Source organism: Podarcis filfolensis (genome assembly GCF_964270895.1).
Source record: "Podarcis filfolensis genome assembly, chromosome: 17".
Taxonomy (NCBI): Eukaryota; Metazoa; Chordata; class Lepidosauria; order Squamata; family Lacertidae; genus Podarcis; species Podarcis filfolensis.
This window is the reverse complement of record NC_139621.1, coordinates 38,842,767-38,857,595: the sequence shown is the minus strand read 5'-3', so window position 1 is coordinate 38,857,595 and position 14,829 is coordinate 38,842,767. Positions and strand designations below refer to the sequence as shown.

At 42.2% G+C, this 14,829-nt stretch overlaps 1 protein-coding gene across 1 annotated transcript in view; it reads right to left on the bottom strand.

The window, feature by feature from the left end:
- The window catches only part of TBX15 (T-box transcription factor 15), a 95,354-nt gene that overhangs the window by 34,105 nt on the left and 46,420 nt on the right, over window positions 1-14,829 (bottom strand). The window lies entirely within an intron of this gene.

Sequence of the window (14,829 nt, the reverse complement as noted above, 5' to 3'; positions counted from 1 at the left end):
CTTTGTGGGTTCAAGTCCCACATTGGGCAAATGATTCCGGCATTGCAGGGGCTTTGACTAGACGACCCTTGTGGTTCCTTCCAACATCAAACATTAAAAGCTTCCCTAAACAGGGCTGCCTTCAGATGTCTTCTAAAAGTCAGATAGTTGTTCATTTCCTTGACATCTGATGGGAGGGTGTTCCACAGGGAGGGCGCCACTACCGAGAAGGCCCTCTGCCTGGTTCCCTGTAACCTCACTTCTCGCAGTGAGGGAACCGCTAGAAGGTCCTCGGAGCTGTACCTCAGTGTCCGGGCAGAACGATGGGGGTGGAGACGTTCCTTCAGAAATGCAGGGCCAAAGCCGTTTAGGGCTTTAAAGGTCAGCACCAACACTTTGAATTGTGCTTGGAAATGTAAAAAGCATAACAAAACATCAAACATTAAAAGCTTCCCGATACAGGGCTTCCTTCAGATGTCTTCTAATAGTTGTGTAGTTCTTTATCTCCTTGACATCCAATGCTATGATTTCTATGATTCTATAAGACCCAAAACACAGCCACCCTGCAAAAATTCACATTTATCCGAATTTTGTGATGCAGTTCCCCAACCAATCATAGAATTGCGGAGTTGAAAGGGACCCAAAGGATCATCTAGTCATATCCCTTGAAAGGCAGTAATCTCAACTAAGGCACCCACCACAGAAATGCATTTGCTAGGGGGTAAGTGTGCAGAAAAATTAGTACAGCAGTGCCTCCAGTTACATAACCCTCTGGTTACATAACTTTTGGGATGCGAAAGCAGCAAACCTGGAAGAATTTTACCATGTTTTGCCCCGCGCGCATGTGCAGAAGTGGTCTACCACCGTGCGCACATGCGCAGAAGCGGTCCTCAGGTTGTGGAAGCCTCAGGATCCGACCAGACCTCCAGAACAGATCCCATCCGCAACCGGAGGCACCACTGTATATTGGTGAAAATAGTGTACAAAATTATATCATATTAGAAGAAAATGCTTGCAAAAAAAAGTGTACATCTGTCAAAACTGGCAACAAAAGTTTGTTTATTAGGAGAAATTTGCACTAAAATGCTGAAGAGTTTTCATGAGGATTTCTTTTAAAAAATCACAAGTTCCTGCAGAAATCTTGAGGAACAGACGGTGACAATTATACAAAGCTAGATGAACCAGTTGTCTGAATTGGTATAAAGTAACTATCTAAGCTTCTATCCTCTTTATCAACACGACAAAGTGTTGCACTATTTTGGCAATATGCTACCTATCTCTTCAGTAACTAAACATAACTAACTTGAATTTGGAATGGCTAATTTCCTCCTGGAATGTTTTATGTCAAGTTGCACATTTTTAAAAAAAGTTCTGCGACACAGAGCCTGAACAAGGTCTTCCACTGTAGATATAAATTTGTAGAAACACTGCCCAACACATTCCGTTTGCTGCACAGAGCCTTTCTTAGCTACGAGTTTATAAATCCACCGCATATTAAATAATAACCATCCATCCCCACATGGTATCAATATAACTCAGACAGGACTATGCTTCAGTCAAAAGACAAGAAATTACCTTCATACAGAGCACAACAAACGTCAAGAAAGTGAACCACAGGCTTCAGGTCATATCACACATGATACGCTTGTGTGATGATGGAATTGCACATGAACCTCTTAGAAAAAAATGTACCCCTTTTAGAGATAGGGGTACATACCACCCAAGCCTGAAATGACAATTCACACGGTTTTATATAGCCTTCTCTATCATGCACAGACAGGCATCATACAATCAGCGATAAAACTCATATACTCTCCTATCAAACGCTGGGGACAAATGGGATGCCTTGTGCGCCAACCACTTTTAAGCATGTCAAAGGCATTTGGCTAGCACTGCTACAGAAGCACTTGGAGACATTTTATTGTTCTACAATAATAATAATTTATTATTTATACCCTGCCAATCTGACTGGGTTTCCCCAGCCACTCTGGGCGGCTCCCAATAGAATATTAAAAACATGATAAAACATCAAACATTAAAAACTTCCCTAAGCAAGGCTGCCTTCAGATGTCTTCTAAAAGTCAGATAGTTGTTCATTTCCTTGACATCTGATGGGAGGGCGTTCCACAGGGCAGGCAGAGAAGGCCCTCTGCCTGGTTCCCTGTAACCTCACTTCTCGCAGTGAGGGAATCGCCAGAAGGTCCTCAGCGCTGGATCTCAGTGTCCGGCTGAATGCTGGGGGCGGAGACGCTACTTCAGGTATGCAGGGCCAAAGCCGTTTAGGGCTTTAAAGGTCAGCATCAACACTTTGAATTGTGCTTAAAAAGCATAACAAAACATCAAACATTAAAAGCTTCCCGATACAGGGCTTCCTTCAGATGTCTTCTAATAGTTGTGTAGTTCTTTATCTCCTTGACATCCAGTGGGAGGGCGTTCCACAGGGAGGGAAGGACTACTGCAAAGAACACACACCCACGTTTCCCCTAATTCATTGTCCAAATGAATTCATCCTAAATTAACCCTCAGCCCACTCATTTCCCCTGTGCAAATAAGTCACCCCCATCTCTTTCTCTCCCCCAGGATCATGCCATACACACACACAGTTTCTCCTCAGTTCTTCGCCCAAACATACATGCAGCTACTCCAGTTGTTGGTGAGCCTCTGATTAATATATATTTTATAATAAATATAATATAAGAACATCTGTGTCTGTAACATCAGTTCCACCCCCCCCAATAATTACCCCTGTTCATCAATCACCACCTCATTCCCTCCCCATAAATTAAATTAATGCTGCAATCCTTCCTTCCCCACCCCCCCAGCACCAATAAAAAGTGTTTAATTTCTCTGAAAAATCAATCTGCACATCATTTAAAGAGGAAGGGGAAAGGCAGGATTGTAAAGATGACAGAGGAAGAAGTCTGCTAAAACGTAGAAAACCGCTGCTCTGCGTCCAGCGTCCAGGGACGCAAAGGGACTCTCAGCATAGAAAACTCCTCAAGCAAACATGCCAATAAACTCTCGCCTCCACTCACTCGCTCATTCCAAGTTTTTGCAGAATCTCCAGAATAAAACAGGGAACCAAAGAAGCAGCGCTTTGGGATCTGTTAATGCAGGTGGGTGCTCAGGTCACACCTGTGGCTAGGAATGCTGCATTAGGGCATGCTGAATTTTCCAAAATCAAAAAATGAGGGGTGCTAAGCTAAAATGTTGTAAGAGACTTGGGAATTCAAAAATATTTCGGTTAAATTAATATTGTTTAGTTTTGTTTGATAAGGAAAATGTGTGTAAAATTTCATAGAAATCATTTCAAATGGTTGCCAAGTACTTGCAATTATATTATAGATTAATATTATTTTTATTTACTAATGTTATTTAGAATTGGCCTGACCTTTTCAGAAGGCAAAATTAAAATTCTTTGGTTTTCCGAAAGCAGTTTGCGTGCTTCTTCCTCATATGTAGGCTTACCAAGTTAAATACAAAAAATGATAGCAGAATTGAATCCTGCACACCTAACGACATATTCTCAAGACCCCCTCACTGAAGAAATTTGCAAAAATTAAGTTTCACTCCCTAAAATGGCACACCCTGATGTCATAGTACCAGGGACAACTAACATGGTGTTCTCAAGGTGTTGCAAATACAACTTGCCCCCAACCATTGACGAGGACAACTGCCACCCCTTACGTATAACCCAGCCTCCAGGTCTCTCCTCTGCCCCCCCCCCCAGATTTCATCCTCTTTCCTTTGGTTAGTACAGGGGTCAGCAACCTTTTCCAGCTGTGGGCCAGTCCACCACGCCTCAGACCATGTGGGGGGCCGGACCATATTGGGGGGGGAATGAACAAATTCCTATGCCCCACAAATAACTCAGAGATGCATTTTAAATAAAAGCATACATCCTACTCATGTAAAAACACCAGGCAGGCCCCCAAAATAACCTAGGGATCAATTTTAAATAAAAGGACACATTCTACTCATGTAAAAACACGCTGATTCCCGGACCATCTGGTGGCCGGATTGAGAAGACGATTGGGCCGGATCCGGCCCCTGGGCCTTAGGTTGCCTACCCCGGGTTAGGAGAACAAATGACACATTCTGTGCACCCTTCTTTCTTCTCTGAAGGACTGATGCGCCCAGTCTAATTCACGCATCAAATTTTCTTCAGTGTGTGTGCCATACCACTGATGGCCACCTGACACCAATTTCTATTTATAATGACATTATTTTCCTAGTGCCACCCTGGTATTTTACCAAATGGAGACAGTAGCCCTGTTTCATGAATAAAGAATATTCGCTGCTGGGGTCATCGAAGAGATTATAACTCCTCCTCCGGCCGCACTGGAATCCTGCCAATTCAGTGTTGTTATACAACGGAAGCAAGAAATGATTTTCAGTGGTGGCCGCAATGCCTTCCGCTCAAACGTAATAAGCGGGGAAAATACTTCCTATTTATATAGCATTTAGTGTGCTTTACAAAGATTACCTCAGGAATCCTCACTGCACTATTTATATATCTGTGCTGTAAATTGGGAGAGGGGCTGAAGAGGAAAATGGCAGCTTACTTGAGGCCACCTGGTGACTTTATAGCTGAGGTGAGGTTTCAGCTGCGGCCTTGACTCTTAGCCAGCATTCTCATGCTAGCTAGATGGAACCTCCAAGTTCAGAAGCATTCTACCACTAAATAACAGCTACTCAGGACAAAACCATGTATTGCGTTTACACTTTGCTTATAGGCATACCCAAGGCCTTCTGGTGACTATCGTTGGAAACATTAATATTGGATTCAATGGACATTGGGCCCAAATTCAGCAAACCTCTTGTGTTCTTACCAACATTTGGTCAACGTGCTTCTATCTTGGGCTATCTTGGGTCATATGAACAACCTCACAGCAATACATCAGAGCAACAAGGTAAATGAACACTCATAGAAAACAAACCAGTAACCTTATTTCCCTCAGTGTGTTCACAATAGTTATTTCTAATACTGAACGAAAAGAATTAAAATGATGTGAATTCCCTGCCAACCTCTCCGTCTCTTCCTTCACCACACAAAGGCAACAAACAAAATCAGTAGGTAAAAGAAAATTAAAAGCAAAGAAAGAAACCCATACCAACTAAAACAATATCCCCAACCTCAATAAAACAAACAACAAACAGGCTAAAATCTGACACACAACCACCACAATGGTGGCGCCAGAGCATGCCAATACCCATATCCCTACCCCAACGCCCCAACAAACCAATAATGTTGTTAACAACACTGACAGCATTGCTTACAAACCTTATACCCAACACAAGTGTCACAAAAGGCGCTTAACACTGTCTCACTGACCATTCCCCTATCGCAAATGACAGGCAGGATGTCCTGTTCTTAAACAAGGCCCTCCATGCCAGAGGAGACCCAGGACCAATGGGTTGGAAGCCAGATGATCCAAATAACCCCAAGCAAACACTTACATAACTACACATAGGCTACTTTCTGTAATCTACCCCCCACTCTTTAACCCAAATCTAATTCTAATCCCCCTCTTCCCCCACCCATCACACTTTATGCCAACACAACAAAATAGGTTGGATAGACAATATAAGGTGAGAGACACAGAACAACCCTGACGGGTTGGTAGGGAATCATCCTATAAAGTAGACAAGCAGAATGGCTTGCTTAAAAGCAATCACACTAAACGTGAGGGGGTTGGGAAACTCTATCAAAAGAAAATGCATCACCTCGTATGTAAACACCATGAAACCACACATTGCCTTTCTCTTGGGCATTGTCGGACAGGGGGGTGTTAAAGACGGATATAACTTTCTTTTTGTACGCTACAACAGCAGCTAGAATACTTATTGCAAAGTACTGGAAGACACAAGAACTACCCACACTGGAAGAATGGCAGATGAAGGTGATAGACTACATGGGCCTGGCAGAAATGACGAGCAGAATCCGAAACCAGGGAAGAGAAGCAGCGCAAGAAGAATGGAAAAAGTTCAAGGACTATTTAAAGAAATACTACAAAATTAATGAAAGCTAGAATGATGTTGGACTGGAAAGTAAACGGTTACTATTAGTAAGGGTTAAGACAAGGAGAATAAGGAAGATTAGATTAAATTTAAATTAAAATAAGGGAAGATTTGCTGAGTAATTGATAAGAATTTGGAATACAGAAAAGGGAGGCATGAGGAAGTCGGGGAAGAAAGGTATAAGAAATTAAGATATGAAATGGTACATGTTTTTTGTTTAGTTTTTGTTTATGTCTGTTTATGTATTTGTTATATGTTTGTTATTGTTATAAAAACCTTTAATAAAAAATATTTAAAAAGAAAAAAGAAACCACACATTGCCTTCCTACAAGAAATACACAATTCACCTAAAGGAAACAAACTCCTGAGCAAACCCAGCTTCAGTCAACAATGGTTTGCACCTGACTCTTGAAAGGCTCGTGGAGTAGCTATAATACACAGGAGAGACCTGAATTTCAAAGCCACAACAGTGCTAAAAGACAAGAGAGGCAGATTCTTTTTCGCTAAAGGGATACTAGACGGCAAAACCAAACTGACAGTGGAAGCTATGACCAGGAGAAGAACAAATATGGATAAGCAGCAGTTAACATACAGTGAAATTTTAGATTTTATAGGACAGGAACCAAGACTGAGAAATCTCGAGGAATTAAGAAATCTGGTTACGGATTGGCTACAGGTACATCAGATTAATGAATTGTTTAAGATAGTTAGGAAAAACGGCTTTGCAGGACGAAAGTCTCAAAGACCTATTAGATACAAATATAAAAGTAGTATAAAAAATGTTCATACTGCTGTTGGGGTGCGAAACTAAAGAGGAATTTGTGAAATCGAGCATGATTAAGTGGGCACAAGATGTGGGTCACAATATTGATTATGAATTATGGGGAAAGTTGTGAAAAAGAAATATGAATTTCACAGCATGTTATGCGATAAAAGAAAATATGATGAAAATGACCCACAGATGGTATTTAACACCCACCAGATTGGCAAAAATGTCTGAAAAAGAAAAAGGTATATGTTGGAAGTGTGATGAAAATGGGGAATCCTTTTTCCACATGTGGTGGTCCTGTAAAGTGATTAAGGAATATTGGCAAATTATATATAATGAATTTTAAAAGATACTTTAAAAAACTTACCCCGAAACACCACCACCGCAGCTAGAACCTTATTGGCACAAAGGTGGAGAGCAAATATAGTACCCACTAAGGAAGAATGGCAGTGTAAAATGTTTGAATATGCTGAACTGGCTGGTCTGACAAACAGGATAAGAGAAAACAAATATAAGTAATGCAAGGAGGAATGGATAATGTTTGTTGAATATTTTAAGAACCGGTATAAACAAATACATAGCTTAGCAGGTCTTGAGTAAATCCAGCAGAAGAGTTGAAACAGATAGAGTTTTTAATAGATAACAAATTGGATGATTAAAAAGATGTAGATTACACAGAGTAGTAGAAAAGCAAAGGAACCAGGACAAGGGTGGAAGTCATATGGTATATGTATACATGCTGTGTTTGGTACGAAGTTGTAAGTGGGACGGGTAAAGTATGCTTTCTGTTCCTGTTTTTGAAAATGCAAAGAAAAAAAGAAAAAAAGAAATAGAAGACAAACTATGTTGTTGTTGTTCACTCGTTTATTTGTGTCCAACTCTTCGTGACCCCCTGGACCAGAGCACCCCAGGCACTTCTGTCTTCCACTGCCTCCCGCAGTTTGGTCAAACTCATGCTGGTAGCTTCAAGAACACTGTCCCACCATCTCGTCCTCTGTCGTCCCCTTCTCCTTCTGCCCTTCATCTTTCCCAGCATCAGGGTCTTTTCCAGGGAGTCTTCTCTTCTCATGAGGTGGCCAAAGTCTTGGAGCCTCAGCTTCAGGATCTGTCCTTCCAGTGAGCACTCAGGGCTGATTTCCTTCAGAATGGATAGGTTTGATCTTCTTGCAGTCCGTGGGACTCTCAAGAGTCTCCTCCAGCACCATAATTTCTTCCCATTCTATTGATCACAATAGTCTTTTCTATTGGGCTCTTTAAAAATGGTTGGTTGTGGGTTGGAAATAAGCACTGTGGAAGAGTTCTTTCCAAACCAGTTCAGAATGGCACAGAAGGAATTGTCCGTGGAACATTTGCGATCTATTGCTCCACCTAGCTGTCGCTTCTTCCATTTCATCACCTTAAAGTCTGCATTTTTTAAGCATGAGGTATCTGGCGGCATTTGCAGCTTTCTTGCTTTTTAAGCAGCATTCGCAGGAGCACAAGGAAATCTTGCTCTTGCCAGAAAGGTTCTGGGTAGTTAAAGCTAAGAGCATAAAACTGTCCGGGGGGGGGAGGAGGAACCCTTCCAAAACCCCATATTGAGGGAGAGGATTTGTCTATTTGATGAGGTTAGCTTCATAGCCGGACACAGTCTTTAGGCAAGATAAATTACTATGGAGTGGCTTGGGGGCCTTGCCTCATTTCCACCACACCGGCTTGTTAAACCTGCCAAGTCAAATGGGTAGAGGAAGTTGCAATTTACAGCCAAGGTCTCCCTAATTGGAGAGAGGAGGCTGGGGAATAGCTAAAGGATGTATCAGGTTTCCGGGGCCTGATCCAGAAGTAGCCCTAATAGACAAGGTGAAGCAAGACTGAAGGTGGCAGAGTCAGACAGGTCTCAGCCATGAGAGGCAGCCCAGCTGAAAATCCCCCAGCATTGTAATATATAGACATCATGGCATTGATAGCTTTATTCTCCATTAATGTGCCTTTTGAAGCTGGCCAACTTGGTAGACATAACTATATCTTGCGGCAACGATTTCCATATCTTAACCATGACCTGTTGTGAAGAAGCGCTTCATTTTGTCTTTCCTCAATGTCTCAACATTCAGCTTTATTGAATGACCTAGCTGCTAGAATTAAGCAAGAGGGAAGATATTGGACTTTTCGGAGCTAGCTGACCTAACTGGAAGAATCCGCAACCAGAAAGGAGTTTCAAGAGGACTGGAGGAAATTCAAGGACTATTTGAATAAATATTGTAATATAAAAAATTAGAAATTACATGAAAGAAACACATAGGCCTAGGATTAAATTAAGTTATAATTAAATAAATGGGATTTAGAATGTTAAGAAAAGTGAATAAGATGGACTATAATTGGAAATTGTTTTAGTTTAATAATGATATTGGAAAGCTGTTACCTTTAATTACAAGGAAACTCAGAAGGGAGGGATCTGAGGAAGTCAACCAAGATGTTTCAAAGGTTGGATTTGTGAAGAATTAAGTTTGTTGTTATTGTTTATCTGTTTATTGTTTTCCCCCCTTTTTCCCCTTTCTTTTTTTTCTTTTTTTCTGTTTTTGTGTATCATTTTGCTTTGTGGTTTGTGTTATCACTGTGGAATATCTAATAAAAATTATTTTTTAAAAAGAGAATTAAGCAAGAGGGAGAAAAAATTCTCTCTATTCACTTTTTCTTTCTCTCTCTCTCTTTGCCAATTAATTTTTATTAAGTTTTCTTTAACAAATAATAATAAACAGATTAACAAATGTAGCAAATATCAGATTAACAATTCTAAAATTAAAATTAATTTCCAATTTAATATATCCTTAGAAGTTAACTTCCCACCCTTAGCTCCAGTGTGTTTTTATCTCTACCCATTTTCTCTATACACAGTGATGTGAACAATCTTGCCCTTTATATAAACTGAAAAGCCCAGGGCATTGTAACCTTTTCTCATAGAGGAGTTGTTCCAGCCCCCTTAATAATGTTGGTGGCCCTTTTCTGAACCTTTTACAGCTGTCCAATATCCTTGCAGTGGGGCAACTGTAACTGCATTGGACGCCTGCCTACAGGTAGCTCGATGTGTCAAGGAATGGCTCAAAGGCCCCTTCGTGGGATAAGAATTGTTTGCTGACTTCAGACTCAGACTACCTAGGTAAAAGGTAAAGGTGAAGGAACCCTGGATGGTTAAGTCCAGTCGAATTTGAGGGGCACAAGGGAACTGGTGGAAGATGCAAGTGCTGCCCAGGCTTGGGGTGGACACTTCAGCAGGTCCTCAGTGGTGTTAGCCCCTAACATTGCCTGATTTTAAAAGGTAAAGGACCCCTGGAAAGTTAAGTCCAGTCAAAGACGACTATGGGGTTGCGGTGCTCATCTCACTTTCAAGCCGAGGGAGCCAGCATTTGTCCGCAGACAGCTTTCCAGGTCATGTGGCCAGCATGACTAAACTGCTTCTGGCGCAATGGGACACCGTAACGGAAACCAGAGCGCATGGAAATGCCGTTTACCTTCCCGCCGGAGCGGTACCTATTTATCTACTTGCACTTTGACGTGCTTTCGAATTGCTAGGTTGGCAGGCGCTGGGACTGAGCAACCGGAGCTCACCCCGTCGTGGGGATTCGAACTGCCGACCTTCCAATCGGCAAGCCCAGAGGCTCAGTGGTTTAGACCACAGCGCCACCTGCATCCCTGATATTACCTGTGCCAGGATGGTGCACAAGTGTTTCTCCACTGGCCTCCAACAGTGTGAGGGGCTCCTTGGATGCATTTTGCTGGGGCTGGGAGGTTTTCATGAAATTTGTTTTGCCAAAATGAGCACTCCAATCAGCGCTGGATTTACATATAAGCTAAACAAGCTGTAAAGGTAAAGGTACCCCTGCCCGTACGGGCCAGTCGTGTCCAACTCTAGGGTTGTGCGCCCATCTCACTTAAGAGGCCGGGGGCCAGCGCTGTCCGGAGACACTTCCGGGTCACGTGGCCAGCATGACGAAGCTGCTCTGGCGAGCCAGCACCAGCGCAGCACACGGAAATGCCGTTTACCTTCCCGCTATAAAGCGGTACCTATTTATCTACTTGCACTTAGGGGTGCTTTCGAACTGCTAGGTGGGCAGGAGCTGGGACCGAAAGATGGGAGCTCACCCCGCCACGGGGATTCGAACCGCCGACCATGCGATCGGCAAGCCCTAGGCACTGAGGTTTTACCCCAGCGCCACCCACATCCTGAGTAAACAAGCTATAGGGCCCCCCAAAAAATTAAAGGGAAAAAACCTGGATGTACATTTCCAAAATATAAGATTAAAAAACAAATAAAATAAAACCTACATACGGCAACAGTGTTTTGTGCTGTGTAGGCTCCTATTTGTTATGTGCAAATGGCTTTAGATACCTATTAGGTCCATAAATTACCATGTAGCATATATCCAACACAAAAAAAATAGTGACAATTTGTTGTTGACAAAGGACAGCTGGGCATATAAAGGGTCCCATTACCTTCAGTTGCTTAGGGCATCATTAAACCTAAATCCGGCCCTGACTCCAATACTTCATTTCACATGTTTTACCCAAGAAATAAGAAACAGAAATGGCATGTAAGCATAATGGAGTCTTGGGTACTGATTTCCTCTCTCCCTGCGCAGGAGCAGCTCCCCTGCTCAGAGACCTGTGTCTGCAAAATGTCTACAAAGCAGCAAGAGATACAACCTAAGTAATGCTAACAGGGCAACAAGTCCTACAAATCCATCAGGCCCGCCTTGCCTGAAAGTGGGTGAGACGCCAAAGAGTTTCGTGGATGCGGAAAGCATCAGGCACGGGACAGCAAAAGCGGCTGCTAGGAGCCAGCTGGTCCTGGAGCCTGGGATCACCACTATACAGAATCCCAAGAGAGTTTTAAGCACTGCAGTACAGATTTCTGAGGGGAGAACGGAGCCAGCTGCAATCATAGTTCAAAGGATGGGAAACCAGTAAAAAAAACCCCTGACCTAAGTGAAGTCATGGGAGATTTGCCATAGATGTCAGTTGGTTAAGATTTTCAGGCTAAGACAGGGTAACCTCCATGCAGCCAGTGTGAGCAGTCTACAGAAACAACTGTGCAAGTTCCGTGCAAAAGCACAATGGCTTTGCTCCCGGCACACACAAACGCCATTACATTCCAGACTAGCAGCAAGGAACACAGCACAACTATGCAGTTAAAAGAGTTTAAAATAGTAGGGCCTCATACATCCCTACCTGTACTCAAGTATTCTATATATCTCATCTCATTTAGAGACTACTCTTCATTAGAAAAAAAGAAAACCAGAGTAACAAAACAACAACGTACAACAATATCCCAACGACAAACAGGAAAGGACATTAAAATCCCTAAATTGGAATTCTTAATCATAATCAAAAGAACAGCAGCCACTATAACACACTCCCAAATCACCATTCAACAATAACACAGCCTGCTTCTTATATGGAAACATCAGGAGGTCCCCAAGTCTTGGGTGGATAGGTCTTGTGCAACAACTAGCAACTCAATAGAGCGATGTGTAGACACACTCAAAGTTTCATCCAGCTAATTCAACGGAACCTAGATGAGTATCGTGAAACTGCATTCAGATGCACTCCCAACACCCACATCCATTGCACACCTGTGCAACAGCTTGCTTTTATGTGCAGATCACTCTCATTGGACCAGGAGGTGAAGGTTTTAAAGCCAGACCAAAATGCTGCAACGAATTCCCTAAGCTTAAAGTCACACCATGACGTTTCTGTTCTACCATTTCTGCCATGAGCTCAGAGTGGTGGTATAATGTCGGCCTCTGTCCTCTCTTGTTCCATCTTCACAACAAACCTGTGTGGCTGAGAAATGTCCTGAATCAGTCAATTTATTTGGGGTAAGAGAGGGAGGAGGGAAATTATCTCTCTCTAGATCATACTAATTCATCTTTATATTTAACCAGAAGATACTTTTTTTGCTTCACTGAGCCACTGATGCTCAATTTCATTTTAAAAGAGACCCTGCCCAGTACATACTGTATTTACCGATTTCATAAAAGTTATATATCCCTTGATTGTAAAAAAAATCAAACAAACCTCAAAGCGGTTACTTCTTTACACAACAAGTTAAGAACCTGATGTCCTGCATATAGGCTTCCTAGAGGAGTATATAGAATCACGTTTTGTTCTTTTCTATTCCCATTGCTTATATAGGTGTTTGTATTTTTAGGTGTTATTTTTCATGCTGTTTAAAAAAACCAACATCTTTTTTAAAAGCACAATTGAGAAGTTCCCTGGGGAAAGGGGTTGATTGTTAAACCACTCTAGGGATTGTAGCTCTAGGATGGAATAGGGAGTGTCCTAACAGCTGACAGCACCCTTAACAAACTGCCCTGAGTGGTATGGTGCTGCTTTAAATGTATAGTTCAGATAGCTTGAAGCATCTGCATATCCCATATATACTGCATATACTACATATACCCCTCTGCCAGCAAACAGGCGCAGAGTCACCTCTTAAAGCCTATTTGCAAACCTACAACTGAGTTGAAGGAGTATTTCCTCACTGAATGTGATATGATTCCGTAAACATGAGAACAGTGGCTGCCAAACATCCATTGTTTGTTTCCAGTGATCTGTGTAATTAGGAACCATGTACGGTCTAAAACAAATGACAAATGCTAGATTATTACCTGTACTCATGGGGAAAAGAAGAGCCTTGAGACAGGTAAGAATTGGCTTCTAAGATGTGGATTGTTGAAACTTCTCCAAACCCATTGGGTTCATCTGGAGCAATAGCTCAGTGTCACGTGGACCATAATACAGGCCACAAACATATCTTACACTTGGTTCCTCTTATGAAATTCAGGGAATTAAAGGAGAGCAAAGAAAAAAGATAACGGAAATCAAACAGTGGGGGAAAAGAGGCTGAATCTCTTCCCCCCAACTTTCCTTCGTGTTAAGTGACTGAACACTATTACAGCCTTGTGAGTCCTTTCTCTGTCCAAGGTGCTGATTATTTGCAAAAATGAAAATTAATTGGAATTAAAATGGGAACTGGCTGAAATATGCAATGCCAGTTTAGAAGATAGCAGACCATTGGGTGCCTCTGAAGGTATCATCACCCAATTGCTTTTAATGGATGTATTAATAATATTATTTTAACGCTGAAGTTCTACAAGCTTCCAAATGTCGTGAGTTTTTTTGGTATTTGCATATATAGATTACCATTGGAAATGCTTTAAAATCAGGGGGCCACTAGGTGGCGCATCGGAAGATGGCTGACAATAACATCTCTCCAACCCACACGAGGTAATTTGGAGGCTATGATGGAGGTAATTAGCCTCCTTAACCCCCCCAGGATTGTGGGGGGGATGGCCCTTGCCTGCTGTGCCCTATACCACCCCCGAATTTGTGGGGGTGGGGGCACTAGGCACAAAGCCCTCCTGTGGGATTCCGGCACTCCTGGACGCCATCCCTGATTTGCGCCGCTAATTGCAAGCATCTTCAAAAGAAACAATTTGGACGAGATAAATTGCACATGCTTCAAGGAAAAAGGGGAGTAAAGACTGCTGACAGAAGAGATCTCTGATAACAAGACAAGAATAAAATATGAGAAGATACGTTAAGATACGGTATGACTGAGGGGGGAGGGGGAAAAAAACCTGCCTTCCTTTTTCTTATGTGATTTAACAAGAATCCCCTCCCCTAATGAGTCAGAAACTAAGGACTTAAGCTGTGGATTTAAGGCTGTGTGGAGATAAACTTTCGAACCAAAGCAATGTTTCAAGATGAAGCTGGAAAGCTAAGAGTTTCGGAATGACGCAGTTAAAAATGCCGTCGCCATTTTGGGAGGCATTGTTGGAGCTCTTGGGTCTGGGAGGAGAAAGAGAGAAATAGAGTTGTTTACATATCGTGGATCAACTTCTCGGTGGGACTTAAGAGCGACAAATGCCAAATTTATGACGGAAAGAGCGATGTTATCTACGAAGGAGATATATGGAAACCATCTGGACTTAGTGGAGGAACGGGAAATCCACACAGGATTATTATTTTGCTTATCGGCTTAAGGAGACTAACAGAAGAGATCGTAAAGGAAAAATAGAAAT